Source organism: Camelus ferus, chromosome 27 (assembly GCF_009834535.1).
Source record: "Camelus ferus isolate YT-003-E chromosome 27, BCGSAC_Cfer_1.0, whole genome shotgun sequence".
NCBI classification, from domain to species: domain Eukaryota; kingdom Metazoa; phylum Chordata; class Mammalia; order Artiodactyla; family Camelidae; genus Camelus; species Camelus ferus.
Genome location: NC_045722.1, coordinates 8,774,289 through 8,796,408, shown reverse-complemented (window position 1 = coordinate 8,796,408; position 22,120 = coordinate 8,774,289).

The following is a 22,120-nucleotide window of genomic DNA, read 5'->3' as shown; positions in this document are numbered from 1 at the left end:
CTTTCCTCCCAAAGCACTGGGCAGGGCTCATTTTCAGTTGCGTTTCTTTGTCCAACAGCTAGTTTGCATTTTGCAATCACAGATACTGTCCCTTGTCTTCTGTCCTCAGTATAGACTCTAGAGAGGCAGTACCTGAACCTGACTGGCCACTGGAACCTTATGGGTAGCTTTTTAAGATAATGAGAGAGAGAGAGAGAGAGAGGAGAGACATTGATTTTCATCAGAGATTTACTAGATTTGATTTTCCATTGTGAGTCCTGAGAATCCTTATCATTAAAAAGCTTACCAGGTAATTTTAATGATCAGTCTGTAGCTAGATCATGGGCATGTATCAGAGAACAGATGATCCGATGCTGACTCTTGAGGGAGGGACCCAAGTATTCCGGGTCAGTTACAGATTATTCATGATGGTTGTGATGAGCTGAGGGTCTGGAGCCCCATGGAACAAGAGTGAGTGTCTAAGAACTACAGACATGGGCAGTAGTGAGTGGCCAGCAGGACCAGGAACAGGAGCCAGGAAAGCCAGCAGCATGGTGAGCCAACAGTGGCAATGACACGCGTCATCAGCAGTTCTTGGAAGATTATTCTTCTGACAAAATCTTAGCTGCTTTGCCTCCCAGAACCTGCCCTCCATCCGCAGCCTTCCCATGGATTCTGTAAGCTACCAAATGAACCCATTTTCTGCTTTTGTTTTTATTTCCCCCCATATTTTAAGGGCCTACAATCTTTTTTTGTATTTTAAAGTTATGATATTAAAAATGTATAAAACAATAATAGTAAGACCATAAGCCCATCAGCCCTCATAAAATTAACTTTATTTCTGCATGTATGGATAGGCATACAATCTATTTTAATTCTACAAGTTTAAATCTTAAAGGGTAAGATTTTTACTTTAAGCCATATTCTCTATTTATCAGAGTCACATGTGAAATAGTATCTTTATCTGCAGTAAGAAGTTTGGCACATTTTGCTTTTCCATCTGTCCTGTTACCTGTCTCCATTTTTTACTTTTCCGCATTCTTAACATTATAGCATTTTAGATTATTATTTTTATTTTATACATCTTTTTAAAGAGTAAAGTCTTTAACATCATCTGCTTTTTTTTGTAGCAAGAACGTATTTTGGGTTAGCTCCCCTCAATTGACTTTCATGCCCCAATCAGACTTTCTATACCACAGTAATCTGATTCTTAAACTCATAAATTGGCTTCAACTCTTTAGAAGGATTATCTTTACAAATAAAATTTTTAAGCGAAGTGCATGATGTATTTTTTGAGGCCTTACATAGCTGAGAATAGCTCCCGCCAAATGAGAGCATAAAAGATCTTGGATGGGTATACTGAAATGTCACCACCTTTGCTTTCTCCTCTATGACCCCTATAACTGCTCTATTTTATTTTGAATGCCATCATTACACTAGATAAGTATGTGACTGTGCAAGTAACAATTTGTTTCATCTCTGCCTAGATGCTTGTTGGACTTTCAAATAAATATAATAATATTAATATTAAGTCTGCAATTCTGAACCAAAGAAATCAGAAAACAAGCAAACAAACCATGATTCCAAATATGCACATCCACTGGCAGTTTCCCATTTTCAACTCTCTCCTACAACCCTTCACTTGAAAAGCATGCCCCTTCTAACACGCACGGAGCCAAGTTTCCTTGCCGCCTGTTGCCTGAGATCTGAGGAGACGGCAACTGTTCGAAGTTGGGTCCTGTAGAATAGTGATCTGACTGCTTAACAGAGGAACACCAACAGATAAGTATCACGCTTTTTTGTTTTGCTTTCTTTTTGTGCACAACTCTGGGTTTTGAAGAAGGTAAATTGAGCCTTTTTTTTTTTTAATACATCTTCAATTTCAAGAAACAAAAGCAAATTGTACTATTAGAGAAAAAACAGTTTCCTCAATTCAGCTCCGTATGCTTTATTACTGATTCCCATTTTCCTGCAGGTATCAGTGAGCAGTCCCGAAAGGCTGCACTGAGGACAACTAACCAGAGCTCTGAATCAGTAGGACCCGGCTAGGTCCTTGACTACTGCTTCTTCCCCATGTGTTCTACTCTTTCCTTCTGGATTCCTATCTTAAGAGCATTGGATCTTTCACAGAAAAGTCCACATGTCTCCTGTACACCTTAAACTTACTCACTGCTGCATGTCAACTGTATCTCAATAAAACTGGAAGAAAAATAAATAAATAAAAACAAAGTCAATTGTATCTTATACACACACACACACCCAAAGCCCACCTGTCTTACCTTCTGATTATTTTTATCTCTTTTTACCCCCAGTTCTTGGAGAATTTAATGATGATGTGCTTTAATTCATTAATTTACTTCCTTTGGATTTCACAGAGGAGCAGCTAGTGGTTAACATGGTTTCGAGCAAGCATTAGAACCTACTGCACTTTTCTGGGTCTCCTAGCAACGCCTCCACCCCATGGAGTGCTGGTATGGCTCTTAGTTATGGTACGAAGCTCCAACGCCAGAAACAGGAATACGCATTTGACAATCGTAGTACTGCGTCCCAGTGGACACAGTGAAACGTTCAGATATGGATTTGTGACTTTCTCCAAAAGCAGAGTTTCCTTTGGGGTATTTTGGGGGAATTTGAGGGGACTATTTTTTTTAGCATTAGGAGCTGAAAGCATGTAACCTTAGGGTTTTCTGATAAATATCTTGCCAGGTACTTTAAAAGTTTGAACAGAGAAAGAAAGGTTGAGGCCAAGGTAAAAGAAAAACAGAGACAAGACAACTTGCAAACTAGATGAAGTGGATGACATCATTCGAGCTTCAGAATCAATCCATGCCTGAAACTAAACTTATTCCTCAGGAATATCCAGGTATGTGATCCAATAAGTCCTTAAGGTTGATCTATTCTATTCCATGAAGCCAAGAATGCTCATTATTACACCGGATCTGCCGTCACTGCCTGTTGCACTCTTCGACTAGTGATGTGTTTCCCATTTTCAACAGTAACACTATGCTAACCCTGTATTCCTCCTCCTCCATGACTCCATGCTGTCATTTCATAAATGAAATGAGAGATTTTCAAGCATTTTCTTTCAGGTTCTAGTCTTTCAGAAATACATATATATTTGTCAGAGATATCAGGTGGCTCTTTTCTCTATTACTGAATCCTTTCAAATGTCTGTTCATAAATATTGTTGTTTACTTAATTTAGTGGATATGGGCTAATACAGGTTTTCTTCCCCATGATTGTGCACATTCTTATTTTGATCTTTTAGGCATGGATGAGAGAAATGGTGGGCAATTCAATCTGATGAAACTTTAATTTCTAAGATTAAGGACTCAGCAACTGGGAGGATCAAAAAGACAGTTACTACCAAAGGAATCATAGAAGGTAGTTTTGATCATTTCTCAAGTTTTTATTTTAATGTATCTATTATGGTAGCCAAAGTGATCTAAGTTACTACTCTTAACTTCTCAAGCTTTCAAAATCCTTATCTGATCATTGATTATTCTCCACCTTTATTTAGCATGTTTTCCATATAAAATATTAGTTAAAATCAAGCATTATCAATGCATCCCTATTTCTGTAGTGTTTGGTACTAAGTACCAAACCTATTCTCATTCTCATTCTCTCATTCTCTCTCTCTCTCTCTCTTTCTCTACCTGTCCAGCTATCACTTCTGTCAATCCTGGCTGCCCTAAGAAATACTAGTTGGCATCTACTGAGAGCAGCCAGTTATTCATAGTTCACATCTCTGTAATTGTTAACTGTAATTGGCTGATCCTCACTGACTCCATTCTTGATAGCACTGTCTTTCGATGAAATTTTCAGAGTTCCTATTTGTGCACTGTACCTTTTCTTAGAATTAAATATTATTATAAATGGTTTCCTATTATGTAATAGTAATCGTAATAATCATAATAACAAGAAAGTAGATTTCAATTTAAGTTTGAGGAAACAGTAGTAGCTACATGTATTTGCATAGACTGCTGTCTTAAAACCCAAAGGGGTGTGGTCAGATTTCTTAGGAGTAGTGTTGCTAAAATTATAAAATATAACCATACAATTTATTTGGTAGATTGTTGTGAGTTGCCTCCCCTTCCCTTAATCTAAGGCTTGCAGTAAAAAAACAGGGTTTCTATTGTTTGTGGACTTTTAAATGATAGCCATTCTGACTGGTGTCAGGTGACACTTCATTGTAGTTTTGATTTGCATTTCTCTGGTAATTAGCAATATTGAGCATTTGTTCATGTGCCTATTGGCTGTTTGTGTGTCTTTACTGGAGAATTGCTTGTTTAGGTCTTCTGCCCATTTCTGGAACGAGTTATTTTTTATTCTTAAATTGTTTGCGCTGTTTATATATTCTGGAAATTAAGCCCTTGTCAGTCTCATCTTTTGCAAATATTTTCTCCCATTCTGTAGGTTGTATTTTTGTTTTGCTTATGGTTCCCTTTGTTTTGCAAAAGCTTATATGTTTAACTTAGTAAAAAGTCCACAAATGATAAATGCCAGAGAGGGTGTGGAGAAAAGGGAACCCTCTTACACTGCTGGTGGGAATGTTTGGTGCAGCCACTGTGGAAAATAGTGTGGAGATTCCTCAAAAGACTAAAAATAGACTTATCATATGATTCAGCAATCCCACTCCTGGGCATATATCTGGAGGGAACTCTAATTCGAAAAGATACATGCACCCCAATGTTCACAGCAGCACTATATACAATAGCCAAGACATGGAAACAACCTCAATGTCCATCGACAGATGACTGGATAAAGAAGTTGTGGTACATTTATATAATGGAATACTACTCAGCAATAAAAAAGAATAAAATAATGCCATCTGCAGCAACATGGATGGACCTAGAGATAGTCATTCTAAGTGAAGTAAGCCAGAAAGAGAAAGAAACATACCACATGAGATCACTCATATGCAGAATCTAAAAAAAGACACAAATGAACTTATTTATAAAATAGAAACAGACTCACAGACATAGAAAACAAACTTATGGTTACCAGAGGGGGAAGGAGGTGGAAAGGGATAAATTGGGAGTTTGAGATTTGCAGATACTAACTAATATATATAAAATGGATAAAGAACAAGTTCATATTGTATAGCACAGGGAACTATAGTCAATATCTTATAGTAACCTACGGTGAAAAAGAATATGAAAATGAATATATGTATGTTCATGTATGACTGAAACATTATGCTGTACACCAGAAACTGACAGAACACTGTAAACTGACTATACTTCAGTGAGTATATATATATATATATATGTGTGTGTCTGTGTGTGTATATATATATATATATATATATATATATATGAAAAAATCCAACAGCTGTTTGTATGTAGAAATACAATAAATTTTGATTAACTATTAAAAAAATAGGGTTTCTAGCAGTTCAGATATAATCATTTTTCTTCACTATCTTCCCCTTTTTTCTACTTTTTGGAGGCGAGTATTTATATATTAGTCATAAGTTCTTCATCACAAAATGTGACATAATTGGCAACTCATGGAAGACATGGGAATTTTCTCTTGTCTGCAGAGTAATAGTTTCTTATAATAAGAAACACATGTGAGGATTTTTTTTTTTTTAACTATGTCTAGACTTGGGATCTTTCCCAAGAGAGCTTCCAGGTGTTTATCTAAGCATAACAGGCCAAATTACTACATTTTAGAGGCTGGGAAGTAGGAATGGCGTAACAAAAGTATAAACGTGACTGGACAGCCTCATAATTCTAAAATGAATTTGGAAACTGGAGAACCTTGAAGTAAATTAATATGCTGGAACTATGGGTTGAATTTAATGAGAATTTCTATTTGTTAATCTTCAACTGATGCTATTGGTCTGAGATCTTTTTTTCACATTTGATGCTGCTTTGTCGCTTGTAAAATGTGAAGTTCCCTAACTTAGTGCAAAATATCCACAGTTAGGCCTGTGATCTCAAGTCACTTAATATTGTTGCTCTAATTCAATGTGAAATTCATAAGGTTCACTTAGATCCAGATTCAGAAAAACCCAGAGAGCACCAATGTTAACTCATTATAGAAAGCCTGTTCATAAATTTCTCTTTTCCTCCTTGAAGGAAAAAACTGAACTCTTCAAGATTCTCAAAAGGAAATTTGCTGTGGCAGTCACTCACTTATTATCTTTCATCCAAATCCACTCCCCCAGGCCGTACCTTATGATCCTGGGTCATAGAGTATGTTTCTTTGCCAGATGGCTTCATGTTAGGTCCTGCCAATGTGGAAGACTAAGGGGTTCGTGGAAGGCGAGGTACAGGAGAGAGCTTCTTTCTTCTTTTCAGCATGCTGATCTTGCTAGTGTCACCTCAACAGGGGCACCTCTCCCCAGCAGCAAAAATCAGTTCTAGACTGCAGTTTCTTTCAGCACTCCCGGAACTATCATCCTGGACCTCCAGAGTTCTTCAGCTGCAGAGATCTGAGTTCCAGCTCAATGAGGCTCTGACCTCGAATTTCTATACAGTCAGTCCTCCAAATCCACTGGTGACCCATCTGTGGTTTCAACCAACCAGGGATTGAAAATATTTGAAAAAAAAAAAAAGAATTCCATTGTTCCAAAAAGCAACACTTAACTTTGCCATGGATCAGAGCTAACTACATAGCATTTACATTGTATTAGGTATTACGAGTAATATAGAGATGATTTAAAGTATAGAGGAAGGTATGTGTAGGTTATGTGCAAATACTATGCCATTTTATATAAGGGACTTGAATACCCACAGGTTTTGGTATCCATGGGGGTCCTGGAACTAATCCCCTGAGGATACTAAAGAATGACTGTATTCTGATAATCCCAAATGCTTTCCTTTCCTTTCTCTCCCAGTCCGAAGGGTGGTAATTTTTTCTTGTGTGTGTGTGTCTCTGTGTTGTCTGGGCTCCCTAAATGTGTCCTCTGTTTTTTTGTTTTTCCAAGAGATCAATAGCGTAACCAATTCCCTATAATTAATTCTCTCAGTTAAAATACATATTATGGTTTTTACTCTTATGACTGAACCCTAAAAGATACAGTGTTAATAACAGTCCTAGAAAACAGATCTTCAACGATGGGATACTGGTTTGTAGCTCTTGTTTTATAAAACAAGCTTTCAACATCAATTTGCAAGGACTAGCAGAAGTTTGCTTTCATCTGATATATAGTATATATTCACAGCCTTAGACTGATTTTGATTCTCCTGACCTCTGCCCTAATACAGTCCTCAGAGGTCTTTTTTTCTAATTGTTGAGGTTTTTTTAAAAAGTTGTAGTACAGTCAGTTTTCAATGTTGTGTCAATTTCTGGTGTACAGCATAATTTTTCAGTCATACATATATATACATGTATTCATTTTCATATTTTTCTTTTTTCACTTTTTTATTTTTTTCTTTTTTAACATTTTTTATTGAGTTTTAGTCATTTTACAATGTTGTCTCAAATTCCAGTGTAGAGCACAATTTTTCAGTTATACATGAACATACATATATTCATTGTCACATTTTTTTTCGCTGTGAGCTACCACAAGACCTTGTACACACCATATTCTTTTTCATTACAGGTTATTACAAGATACTGAATATAGTTCCCTGTGCTATACAGAAGAAACTTTTGTTTATCTATTATATATAGTAGTTAGTATCTGCAAATCTCTAACTCCCAATTTATCCTTTGCCACCCACCTCCCCTCTGGTAACCATAAGTTTTTTTCTCAGAGACCTTAATCATCTTGACATTCCACAAACATCACACTGACCCACTACCAAGATGACATCACACTGCTTATGCCTAATGCTCTACAGTTAACAAGGATTATAGCTGGTTTAATAAGATACGTGTAAGCCAGAGGGTGGGAGAGGAAACCCAAATAAAATTCAGGTGCCTGTCACTTCAGTAAAGTTACTCCAAGGTACTCAAGGCACCTCAAGCAAAAATGAAGAGCCTATGGGGCCTCTTGCAATCTGCAACAGGAGAATCACAGTGAAGATTTTTACAAAGCCATAGCCTTTTTGTAGACTCAAGAGCTAGAATTGTATGTCTGCTCTATGCCTATGCAGCCTTGAAATTCTAGGAGCTGTCTTGTTAAACAGGAGCCTTTCCCCTACCTTTCTTCAAAGATTGGATTCCCTTATCAGTTTTTTTTTTTTTTTTTTACAGCCCAAACAAGTGTATGTCCCTTGTTCTGTAAACTTACAAGAAAGAACTTGTCAAGATTGAAGATTAACAATTTGTCAAGTCACAGCCAATGGGCACACCCCTTGGCAACTCCACCAGTTCTCCTTCAGGACTTGGTCAAGACAGTTAGAGGAAAAAGTGTAAAATACACAGCCTGACTTCCTTCTGGGATACATAGTTCTCTTACCCTCAGGTTTTTCTGGTGCTTTTGTGGGGTTTTCCCTATCTGGTATCTTTATGGATAATTTAATTGAAACTTTAAAATAAAATTTGAACCATTTTAATTCAAACTACCACCTTCTCCAAAGCTTTGATGCATAATTTTTTGTAATAAAAGGAAAGCCATATTTTAAAATTGTGTTGCATTAGGTCTGCCAATAATACTTTCATTGGACCGTAAAATCACAAGCAATTAGTATAATAAAGACAAATTAGAAATAATACAAGAGCTGTTTTTGAAGCAGACAGATTTAGTCATCAACTTGTCTGTCTCTTGAAAAGGCAACCAACACTGAAAATACTACTTCTTTTACTTTTTAAAAGATAACCACAAACTACTACTAATAATTACTAATCAGCATGCAGGTGCAAAATCCACCATTCTACCACAGTCTAACGTCTGCCTAGAAATTACACAGATGGAAAATTTAATTTTCTGTCGCCTTGATGAAGTTACTATGACTCTCCAAGCCAATAGTTGCGTTGTTAAAATAAAACAAAGGCTCTTCCGGATCAAGAACTATTCCCGAAAGTTTGTTCCACTTGAGAGCACTTGTTGAAAGCAAGGAACGAATAGATGACAAATGCTAGATTAGTGGCTGTTGCCGGTTAGTTTCTTTTCAGAACGAATTTCATCTACATGACTTGAGGTGGACGGATGACACATTAATTTTTCCTAAAGGTCAATGTGTCAATAATCGGTAAGCTCTCTCCTAGTACCCAGGTGTCCTCATCAATGCTTTAGATACTTTGAAGAGTAAAAACGTTTAAGAGAGGTCACTTTACACTCAAGAAGAATCCCAGTCAAGCTAGGAAGAAACCGTAGGCAACTAGGGGCAAAGACAAGATGTGCACGTGTAAGAGTCACATATACGAGGCTGATTGCTTAGTTCTCATATCTTGTTCCCTGCTGGATCCTGTTGTAGTACCTCTTGTGGCCTTCAGGTACCGTAACTCTTCTTGCCTCCTCTTAAGTGCTTGAAGATAGTCCTGCTACTCCGACACCTCTTTGAGAATCAGAGAATTCTGTGAAGCAGTTTTAGACCTGTCCTAACAAACACTAAACTCATTCAGGAAGGAAGGGTTCTTACTCATTGCCACGTGCTGTATTACGAGATTACCAGAGTTCAGAGGTACCTGAAAGGCTTGAAAATATATCACTACATTTTTCATTTTCAAGTCAAAATGAGTATAAATGACAATTAAAAAAAATCTACTTTCGAAAAGTTTTGCTGAAGGAATCACTTTTGTTAAAAGAGACATGGCAATCTGTCCTTCCACTTGTGAGAGAAGCATGACTTGAGGCAGGAAATATGACTTACAACATATTCAATCCAAGGACCTCACTTAACTGCCGATTCTGTAGTGTCCAGTGCTTCACATGAATGAATTTCTTAAGGTAAGATTCATGAAAAATGACGTTTGTTACAAAAAATGTGGATAATTGTACACCACACTGCAAAACGCAATCACAGTTCCAGATCCTTCTAGTATACTCAGTGGTGTGCTGGTAATGTGCATTAACCAGCTCTCCAAAAGGAAAGTCTTGACTTCTAAAGTTTGCATCGTCCCTGGTGTAAACACTCTGAACATGGTTGATTTCAAGCAACCAACTTGATGGCACTGGAAAGACACTTGCACAGTTAGCTCTCATGAGATTAAGTGAGTCAGCGCCAGCACACCACTAATTTTAGGTAAAATTTCACATTCTTTACACTTCAATTTGCAGTATTGCAAACAAAACACAGAATTTCCATGAAATACGTTTCTGCTCGATAAGTTTAAAATATTTTATATTAGGAATTGGATGACATTTGAACAATTATGAAACATCTATCTTGCAACAAGTCAATGTATTAGTTTTAAAATAATAATATAAAAGGTCTTAATAATAATAATAATAATAATACAAAAGATCTTAAACACTGGTAAGGCAACCATATGTCAATTAAGATACCTGAATTTTAAAAGTGAATGTAGAGATAATTTTGATAACATTAATTTTTTTTTTACAATTTTAATAGAAGCAAAGATACTGGAATCATTTTGTGGTTTGTTGAAATGCAGAACATAAACTGTCTTAACTGGACAGAAAACATATAAATCTGATAATTCTTCCAGTCTTTAAAGAATATTAAAGTTTTACACGTAAGAATTTCAAGCATTATTTTAAAGTACTTCTTTATATTGACAATTTTTTCAAAATCCTACATCTGACCTCAATATTGCCAATTCAATATTGCTATTTTTTTCCGTATTACTTTTTCTCAAAGTGGAGTGCACAACTAATTAGTACCAGTGCCTTGTATGAATTTTTATACAAATATTCAGAATAAAGACAAAAAAAAATTTAAGCTTTCCTGATTTGGTATTCTGCAATTAAGAAAACTGCTAAGAAAAAAATATGCATTGCATTTTGAATCAAGTGCAGCAGGCAAGTGAGAGTTAGATTTCTGAGTCTTCTGGAATCCATCCCAGTGCCACAGACCCGAGAGGCCAAGAAGTTATTATATTTGAGACTCCATATGTCTTATGAATGCTTTTCATCCACATATGTTAGAAATTCTTGACTATTATGTTGAAATCTGTACATTTCTTATGTTAAAGAGTGGTCTTCTTTATTCGAGTTTGAGTAAATTGGAAACCACGGCTGTGGTCCTTTAAAGGCAAATTTGAAAGACTATTAATTAATTCTTCAGGATTCAGTTCAAAGTAAGACCTTGAATGGACTTTAGCCAAGGAATAAAAGGAATTTTGTAAATATGCTTTCCATATTTCATTTATTTATTCATTCATCTGTAGATGCATTCATTATTCACATGTTCATTCATTCAATAAACACTGAGTCACTACTATATGCTAGACATAAGACAGGGCTGAGAATAAAGCCAAGAACTGGAGGGACACAGATCTTGCCCTCATGCTACACACAGACGGCCAGGAAGAGAGGCAGTACACAGCTGTCACTGAGGGGTTGATCTAAAAGAGGCATTGCAAGGCACTAAGGGGATATGCAGCAATGGAATCTGGCATCTTCTTGGTTGGAGGGAGAAAGATCTCTCTGAAGAAGTCCTATGTAAGCTGCGAGATGACACTTGTACATGAAATTTGTTTTCTTAAATCCTGTTTTAATGAAAACTTCCTAGTGAAATTGGGCAAAAGCAGAATGAGCATTGGAGATTGCAGAAAGGTCCTTATCATTTTCCTGATGACAACATTAATATTCTACAAATAAAGAGCGTGTGAAAATGTTCCCTCTTATTAGTGGATAAAAACTCTGGCCTTGACAGGTGATTTCTGTTGATTAACAACCCTCGGAAGTCAAAGGAGTCATCAGTGATTGGAATAATTTTGTAAAACCTCTCTTGATAATTCAAATGAATTGCCCAGAGTCACCTGAAAGGATGTTTAGAACAATTTAGATGAATGGAGGTTTGTTGAACGAGGGGAATTTTCCAACAACATTAAGTCATCAAATTCAGAAAGAGGTAAATGAGGTAAGTACTATGAATCTTCTTATGGCCAATGTTTTAGTTAAAAACTTGGAAAGGCAAATAAACAGAAAGGAAACTAAACTCACCCAATTCCCCACTCAGAGATTAAGTTTTGTCAACATTCTGGCGTGTATCTCCAGACTTTGTTCATATGTATTTTCTGAAAGACAGATTAAAGGTAATAGCATGAGTAAGATGCCTGGGGAGAGAAGAGAGCGGCTAGAGGTTTTGCTCCCCTGCTCTCCTGATTCATGAGTTTGCACAGGTTATTTCACTTTCTCAGCCTCACCCTGTTGTAAAATGGGACTAAACGTCATAACTGTACAACAGAGTGGTGGCCAAATTAACTGTCTTAATTCCTGCAAATGGCTCAGAACCCTGGGTTTGGTGAGGGGCGGGGTACTCCCTCAGTAAGTGGTGACTCTTTAGCTTCTGTCAGTGGTTTTCAAACTGCAGCTGTGACCATATTCACATGTCATGAAACTGACTTAAGGGTTGTGACCATAAAAAGGAAGAGATGAGGAAAGGGGGTAGAGATTGCGTAAGACTCGTTCAAAGAAGAAAAATGAATAGAAGAAAGTTAGTTTTGTAAAATGTTTATTCCAAGTGTAGCAGGTGGGAAGGGCTGTGAACTGCATCATTAATGTATTTCTTGGTGTGGGTCACAATCAACAGGGTGTGAGAAGCTCTGTTCTAGAGCATCACACAGCCACTGCCTTGGCACCACCTTTGCTCTCTCAACAATATACCATGGACAACTCTTTATTTCATCCAATATTCCTCTCTACAATTTTAATGGCTGCATAGTATTTACTGAAATGAATAGAGCTTAAATTGCTTAATAAATCTCCTAATAGTTTGGCTCAATCAGAATTTTTTTAATAGACAAGAGCTCAGATAATTTACAGATTCTGTAGTCTTTAAAAAGACAATTCATTAAGTGCATCACTCCACACGATTTAAATTGTATACTTTTGAAGATGCTCTGTTTAAGTAGCTTCACAAATCAGAAAAATACATATTTATTACAGCATTAATTTTTTAATGACGACTCCAGAGACTCAGAATGAACAGGATGCTTAAGATGGAAAAAAAAAAAAAAAAAAAAGTAGGGGGCAGGCTTTGTTCAGCTACTCCACCTGGCAGAGCAGAGAAAGAGGCAGGGATGCAGTGCCTCACACCAGAACACATGGCCTTCTCCAGCCTTTCCTCCAGATACATTTCAGTGTCTGTTTTGCAATACACATGGGACTGTGGTTATGAAGCAAGGTCAACTTTGCTTCAGGATCGCTTTTCTTTTTTCCCGTCTCCTGCTTTTGCTTTCTCTTGTTCTTCTGCACGTGGGTGTATGTGTTTGCCTCTCTCAAGGTCACAGTACAAAACCTGAGACAGCCAATCTAGCAGCTAAACGCAGGGGCCCTACTGTTAGCCAGGAGCCCAGAGAAAGCGCTCAGTAACCTCAGGGCACACACGCTCTCCTGGAGGAGAGGAGACTCACAGTCTTTGTCTTCTCTGGCTCTTGGCGCCTCATGAATATTTATTAAATTGAACTGCATTGTTCTCCACTGTGATGTATTTTAATCTTGTTTCGCAAACACTGACTTCCATCCATTTATAAAAGTATGCATTTCAGATGGGAAAGGTAAGTTCTGCAGTAAAATAATTTCATTCATTTATTCCAAAAAAGGGTTTATTGAACTTGTACCCTCTGTCAGACACTCTCTGAAGTTCTAGGCAGTAGAGATGGAGCAGTGAACAAGATCGACAAATCGCTTCCCTCTAGAAGCTTGATACTTGCGGAGAAGACAGAAAACAAACAAATAAGCAAATCTATGCATATAAAATGTCTGATGTTAGTAAGTGTGAAACTGGTGTATTGAACAAGCACCAATTTCTATTCTCCTTCTCTCTCCCCTTGTTAAAAATATATTTAAAGAGAAGTGAGCCTTCCTCTGTCCCTAGATGAAACTTCCAGCAACTTCAAGACATTTCTGCTCACATTCAGTTAAAAATCAAACAAACAACAAGCCAACAAATAGCCTTATGATTCAATGTGATCACAAGTATCATCTCAATTTAGTGGTTAGAATGCCTGTTCTTATGCAAGAATCCAGAACTCCAAACTTGAACCAGTCACACCTCCTCCCACCCATCCCTGGCTGGAGCTGACTTTGTGCTGGCCAGGGCAGTGGGAAGAGGGACAGAGTTATCCTCTCTTTATCCCTGTGGCCTTCTCCAGATGCTAACTTGAGCTTCAGGCCCTCCGAGCTGGAGAGAGCTGACCATGTCACACATCCCGGCCCTGGTGGGTGGAGGGTTCCAGCTGAGTCTGCCTCTCTGCAGTGCATCTGTAGGTTAAGCTTTGATCCTCAGTTGGGGGCCCCCATTACAGCTCCTGAGTCCTGGGGAGTCATTCTTCCTGGGGAGGACTTCAGTGGCTTCGGCTTTCTGCACCTTCATCCACGTCTTCATAGCAAAGAGTCATGCATCACTTACTCTGGTAAACCCTGGAGTGCAATGTGATCCCAAAGCAGACAGCTGCGTCCCGCTGAGCTGGGCCACCTTGCAGTGCTCAGGCAGGAGCTGGTATTTGTTCATCACGCATCACTCCCACTGGACCCCAGTCTGCAGGAAGCCCAGGGATTCCTCTAGCACTGGGGCTTGAGATCAGAAGGTAAGGATTCGCAGCATAGCGACACACCTGTTTCCACAGGGAAAAAAGGATCTCCCCCAAACCCCTGACATTTCTGTGTATTCTTGACAGGCTGAATCATGGAGCCACTTTTCCTACATTTTTTTTTTTAAGATTTTATCCATGGATGTGAGCGTGTATGTCTCACATCCACTCTGGTGAAAGCTCTTGTACTCACACAATTAAAGGGAGCTGGGAGAAACCCATCCAAGGCACGTACAGGGCTGGGGAGAAAAATAAATCAGAGTGGATGGAGGGACCATGGGGTAGGGACAGGATGCTGTTTTATATGGGCTGGTCAGAGAAGTCCCCTCTGAGAAGGTATTAAGTAGAGACTTTAACTGCAGTAAGGAAATTAGCCCTGGGGCTATCTCTGGAAAGATCATTCTAGACTAAGGGAACCATAAGTGCAGAGGCCCTGAGGCAGGAGTGTCAGGAACACACCAAGAGGAGGGTCAGGAGGTCAGGAGGCTGGAGTCCACTGAAAAGGGGTAGGAGAATGGTCGGTGAAGCAGCAGGAAGATAGCTCACATCTGGTCCCATGAGTCAGGGTAACAACCTTTGGATTTTATTTGAGTGAAGAGTCCTTATTTCCTTACTTTAAATGGCATGAAAACACAAGAGAGGAACTCTGCCACTATAATTGAGCATAAACCATAGTGACATGTAATATTACTTGGGACATCAGCTTCGTCCATCAGTTGGTAACTGAGACTCTTCACTTCAGCATTCTCATTAGCACACACATGAGACTTAGGACACTGTAAATGAATAAACACATGCTATTAGGTCCAAGTGATTTGCCCCACGGATTTCTTTTTTATTAAAAGACGATCCTGAAGGGAGACTCACAATTCCAATGTCGTATGTTCTCTTCTTAAATATGGGTTAGTATCGTTCTACTCCTGGGGCCCCCTCCTTTCCTTAGAGATCTGAATCCAGGTGAAACGAGTTGGAAACGGTGAAAAGCAACCCTGAAGTGCACACTGAAGTGGCGCAGGGGCTACACAGCCAGGTGAAGTCAGTGGCCCGTGTCCTCCTCCGCGTCAGGGTGTGGACAACAGATCAACAGCCCAGAGGAGGCCGAGCCCCGGCTCACATGTGGAGCGGCCTCTGTGCTGCCCTGGAGCCACTGCTCAGCAGCCTGGAAAGCCCAAGGCTGTTCCAGCTGGCCTGCCTGGAGCCTGGCTCTGAGAACAGGCAGGCAGCACGCGGGTTCAGAGGCGTCCATCAGCCAGTGCAGCCAGAGAAGGCCCGCTGCACCATAGGGCTGGATTTGTGTCCAGGTGGGTGGAGAGAATTCAGTGCTGGGAAATTGTTGCCAGAATAGGGAGGAGCCCCTTTTCAGCTGGAATGTGTGGCAGGGAAGGGAGGAAAGGGCTGGAGAGAACAGCAAGGGTGTGCTGATAAGCATGCGTGCACCCTCATCTTAGTCCTGGGAGGCAGCAGCTGGTGGATGTGGGCCCGTCTCATCTGTGCTCTCGTAGAAGGCGGCACGTGGCACACACAAGAAAGCCAAGGCTTCCAAGCGTGATTCTCACCCGTGTCACAGGCTGGGATCACCTGAGAGATTTGATGGGCTAGTGCGTGGTCCACGGCCCCAGACATTCTGGCTTGATTGGTCTGGGGTACAAGCTTACCATGGGGATTTTCGGAAGCCTCCCAGCTTACCCAAAGGTGCGGTCAAGGTTGAAATCCATAGCTCCAAGGCATGACAGCTGATCAGAATTTTGCTTACCAACTGAGTTCTTGAGGGTCCAACACTTAATGCTCAGGGTCGACTTCATTAGACACAGCAGGCACAGTGCTATGGCCCATGACACTTTTTAGGCTCTATAAAAGTGTAACAATTTTTTTCTAATCAGGAGAAAAACAATATGAATGTAACCTAGCCTGGATTATAGCCATCTTTATACCAGCATAGTTGTAAAATATGTTTTAATATTTTTTATGGAGGAAGGGACTGATGAAGGCGAAAATGCCTAGAAGCCCTCAAAAGTCATGATGCAGCCCCTGGGGGCCCTTACCCTACCGGTCTGTGAAATGGGTTCATACGGAATCACCTACCCCACTGGTTACTATGAGGATACATAAAGGCTACTTCCATCTCCAGCAGATGAATTTGTCTAAAATCAACTTTGCACTTAACTGCTCTCTCATACCATTTCCCCAGTTATTGCCTTGAAGTTTTATGAAAATATTTTATTCTTATAGAATCTTTTATCTTATATGCATTTCTGGGAGATAGCAAATTCCATGCAGAAAAGGCAACCACAGGCTTTGCACATCACAGATGTTCAACTGGCACTGGTTGTTTTGAACTGGGTGGGGGGCAGTTGGGCAAACACTTCAAGAGATCAGATCTTTGCGGCACATGTGTTGCTAGGATCTCTTACACACTGGGGATGGGAGAGCTTTTAGACAACATCTTTCTGTGGTTCCCAAATCTGTGTGACCATCAAGATCACCCAGGGAGCCTCGTCCTCATGTCAGATTCCCCCACATTAGCACATCTAAGGGCAAGGCTGTAGCTGCTGTGTGTGTGTGTGTGTGTGTGTGTGTGTGTCCGTCCCCAGAGGAGCAGAAGAATCAGCAGGCCTGGGAATCACTGCTTTTTAACGTCCTTGTGCCAGGTACTCTCTATTCACCTCTCCAGATCTGGTCCCTTCCCTTCTCTACCCCGCTCTGCACCCCATAGGCAGACTCTTAGCAACTACATCAATGGGCCTACTTGCCTTTTGGGTTTCGGCTGGGTACGGCCCATGGAGGCACAGACAGGAGAGGGAGGTGGGAGCAAGTATTTCTCTCCCTGGCCTCCCGCCCCACGATGTCCCTCCGCCCCTGGCCCAATCCCGCAGCTACAGCTCTCTGCAGGATCTGGGAACTACTCCCTCCCCTTGTCCCTCCAGGCAGCTGAAAACCCCAGTCCCCCAGTGGGTCTCCATAGCCCACTCCACCCTTGTAAACAGGCCCTTCATTAAACTCAGCACAATCACCTCCTCCGGACGGTGCCACCTCTTTCCCGCTGGGACCCCGAGTACTTTTGTCCTGCAGTGTAATTTTCTTGCAGGTGATCCTACCATCCCAAGATGATCGCCTTTGGGGTCTGGAAACGCAAATACAATATAACACCTACATTATGTTATTACAGCGTACTCTCTGTGGATTAAAAACAAAACTAAAGCTAACATTTATGCTTTGCTTTATCCCTACAGCACTGTATGAGATGGTTATTACCTGCACTGTTAGTTGAAGGCATCAAAGCACCATAAAAGGGAGGTAATGCTGCAGCTCGCACTGCAAGGTGGTGGTGGAGCTGGGCCCCAACGCAGCCACTGCCTCTCCCCCGGGCCCTGCATTCCCCTCCTGGGGTGCAGTCCTCAACACCCCAGGGAGGAGGCAGCCCTCACATCTGGCACGCGGAAGGTACTTTTCACCAGCTGGCTAGCTATGGCTCCTGGACCGTAGTCTTCTCAATTGCACCCCAGCCTTGCCTCAGATTCTGGAAAGGCCTTGCGTGAAATAAATTTTTCCCTTGTGATTGATGGGCCTAAAATTCATGCCATGAATCTGGGGGCCCTGGGCTTTTCTTCTTGTTTTTGCTGAGGCAGCACTATAAAACATAATGTATGGCCACGTCGGAGTGGGTATTTTCCAGGAAAAATGCTTGCTTCTACTTAAGTTTTATGGGGGTCTCCACTTAACATCTCCTTTGGAGTGCACACAAAGCTTTTCTGGTTGAGTCTATCCCAAGGAAACCCAAAGGACCAAAAGCCACATCATATACACTAACAGATGAAGGGGAGGAGGGGCTCTTTTTAAAGGAAATGGCAGACTTTTTTCTTATCTTTAACTGTTTGTAGGCAGACAATAGGGTGAGTGGGAAAACATGGAAGTAATTCTTTTCATTTCCAGGAATCACTTACTAACCTGCATGCTGAGATGAGACCTAGAACAAGACTTTACCCATTTTGAGAAACTCTGGATCTCCAGACTACCTTGCCACTTCCCTTTTGTTATTTAACTGTTTCTGGGCTTCAATTATCTCACTGAAATCTGAGAGACTGCTGTCCATTTAAAGGGAAACTGGAAGGGCTATGGCAGATAATAAAAGTCGACACACTACACTAATGTAAACTATCTTCTACCTTTGTGATCTTTAGACCACACACTTTAAAAATACTTTTATGTTGAGTTTTGCCTTTTATTCTTATCACATAGATTTGGTCCCTTGAGCACATTTCTATTTTTCCCCTACAAATATATTATCTCAGGAAAGCTGACCTGATGATGAAGTCAATGTCTTCACTCCAGCCAACCACTTGGGGGTGGAGAGTGAGCACGGCACCCAGATTTGTGACAACGCCACTGGGGATAGACAGAGTTGGTGTGAGTCCCTCTTCTCCTCCTATGGGCTTTCTAATGAGGACCAGGTCTTTGTTTAAAGATTTTCTTAATTTGTATTAAGATTTTCAAGAGGATGAGAGCAGAGCATGAAACCAAGCATAAGTGGGGTCTTTCTAAGGATTGGGGCCCTGTGTGTCTGTCTGCATGTGACCTGGTGTGTATCTTTGAGACATTAACTGCTCTGGGCCTTGGATTTCTCACCTTTAAACGGACGGGGAGTGACTGTCAGGGCAAATGGGCAGAGCACAGGCCTTGGCACAAACAGAAGCTCAGAAAGCAGAGCTACTATTCTGTCATTCATGGTCCTTCCCAGCATCACTTGGCTTATGGATTATGAGCAACACTGATGCTGCTTTAGTTTCTTTCTTGCATTAATCACTTTTAGCACAATGAGCAGAGACTTCAGTAGGATCAAAGGAGCACCAGACCTAGATGAAGTGGGGCTGGTGGTTAATTGTCTTTACCCAATGTTGATTAGTATGATCTATTAGGTTGAGTCCAACATTAGCAGCAAAAAATATATATATATATTATTTTAAAATGATTTAGAGGGTAAATAGACTAAACAAAGAAACAAGACAGAACCTCTTAGAACATTACATTCCTAGTAGGCAATGTCAGGTCATCAATGTATTCAGGGATCAGTCAACTACAGCCCAGCAGACCAAATTCAGCCCATCACCTGTTTTTATAAATAAAGTTTTATTTGAACACCACATTCATTCATTAACACTTGGGCTGCTGTCACACTGCAATGGTACAGTTGAATAGTTGAAACAAAGACCATTTGATCCACAGAGTCTTTACAGAAAAAAGTTTGTTTACCCTTGGTTAATACAGCCTTTGCTGAGTTGTGTGTGTGAAGCAAGGTGACAGATGAGAATGCATGTTCCCTGTAAAAGGAGCAGCACTGCAGAAACACTAGTCAATGAGTCCTGAACAATGACCTGCCATGGTGCTGGGTCTGCTACAAGGCTGCTGGAAAAATAGGAAGAAATACACAGGATGAAGTTAAGTGATCACCCAGTCAACTCTTTATTGGGTGGCAATTATGGGCAAAAGCCACTTGGTAATTCTCACCTCAGGGATGCAGTGTGGCTGGCTGAGCAGCTGGAGTGCCAGACCAGGGCTGGGGAGGGGGGAATAAAACAAAGGAAAAAGAAAATAAAGGAAAACGTAGGCTTTGTTCAAAAAACTCAAACCTTCTCCATTTCCTATTATAGTCTCTTTAGCTATGACATAGTTAAATTTTCAGCAGTGGTTTCTCAGGGAAAAAAAATCCCAGTGCTTTGGGAAAGCTGCCAGTCCCTGACATTGGAGCCCTCTGGGTTTTGGGGGTGGCGATAAAGAGACCCACATTCTCCTCCATCATGAAAGGTTAAATATCCACATTGAACTTTTAGAAGTACGTGTTTAATGTTGCTGCTCAGCTGCAGAAGTGCTAGGAGCCTTAATAAAGGTATTTAATGTGGGCTTATCCAGCCCCCAACACATGCTTCCCTGTTGAGATCAGGGCGAATGTTCTTTCGTGCACACACAAAAGCCAGACTGTACGAGCAAGCTAGTCTGCTGCAGCGCTCTTGGCAGATTTCCACCATTGTTATGATGGGCAGAGGGCCACGGGGTGATTTGCTGCAGGGAGGCTGCAGCCAGGGCTTCTGCCCAAAGCGCATCAAATTCTCCCATCTCTAATCACTTGACCACCCGCCCTTTCATCTACAAACCTGGCCCCTGTGCCGCACCGTCCACTATCCTTGCCAAATTCAAATAACAAGCTCCAAAGCAGCTCCTGTTGCTGGATGGAGCACACCTTCCTCTAAGTGGGGATTTGTATTTCCTCTCTGGGCACAGAGCCATGAGCTGAAACCGCCTTTCATCCTGAGGTGGGGCTGTGCCGACTGATGGTTAGGGCTCTCTTCTGGGTCTCTGTCAACACATGCAAATAAGATGATAAAATTCAGTGTGAGCCATAAAAACAATTGCCTTTGTAAAACATCTTCTTTTCTTGTCTCAATGATGGTCTGTTTTATTTAAAAATAACCACCTCTCTCTTTAGGACTATGCAGACCTGATGCTACTAACCCACCTTGTTATATTCCTGACTATTGTAACAAATCACCTCTTAGGAGAAAGGTTCTGAACTCTGTGGACCCCTGAGGACTCTCATCTCTCCATCAAATTCAGATGATGATAACCACCTCCTGCTCATCTTATAAGGATGTTATAAAAACATATGAGATCATGTCTCTGAAGAGAGCTCCAAGAGTGAAGCTCAGAGCCTGTTGTCACATCCCCCTTTTCTCCACTCTCTCCTGACCTCTTTTTCTCTACTTTTTGCTCACAGAATTCCACTCCCAGGGAGAAGAAAGTTCCCTGCAGCAATCTCACACTCAGTATCTCCCCTACATCTTTCCTAGGGGCATGTTCATTATGAAAAAAAGAGGGACCTAAAAATGGTGTGCAGTGACCAGCACTTACATGTTTACACTGAAAATAAGGCATTTTTGTTCTTGGAGTGCAGCAAGCACATGCATTATTGAAATGTTACATAATCACAAAATTGAGGCCGTACCAACTTCTTGTTGGATAGTCTCCAGATTCTCTCAAGTGTCACTTGCATGCTCACCGGCCCCTCTCAGGTAGGGGTTCTTTGCAAAAAACAAACAACAAAAAATATCTCTTTCCTCTCTAGCATTCCCCCAACACTTCTATTTCTCTGCAAAATGTTCCCCTTGTGACACCATTTCCTTTGAAAATCTCTCCATTGGAACCAGCTTCTTTTGCATTGGGTTGAACACCACCTCATCTCCCAGCTCACTGAAGAGTGCCCGCTCGTCAGCCGGTCTCCTGGACTCTGTCCTGTGGCAACCTCGGGCCTCTGCTTCCTTCCTTCCTCGTGTCCTTCTCTCCTGATATCAAAGCTGCCTTATGTATTTTCTCCAAAGCTGATCTATCTGGTTGTGCCCCTGATGCTAACTGGGATGTCACCTAGCAAATTATGTCCCCTGTTCTTGGAATCTTAACCTATTTCTCCTCCACTGAATCATCCCATAGGCTTACAAATATGCATATGTATCTACACTTATACCTATATCAAGATCTTCGGGAAATTTACAAAGTTGACTTAGGGAAACAAAGTAAAGACGTATTTAAAATTGTA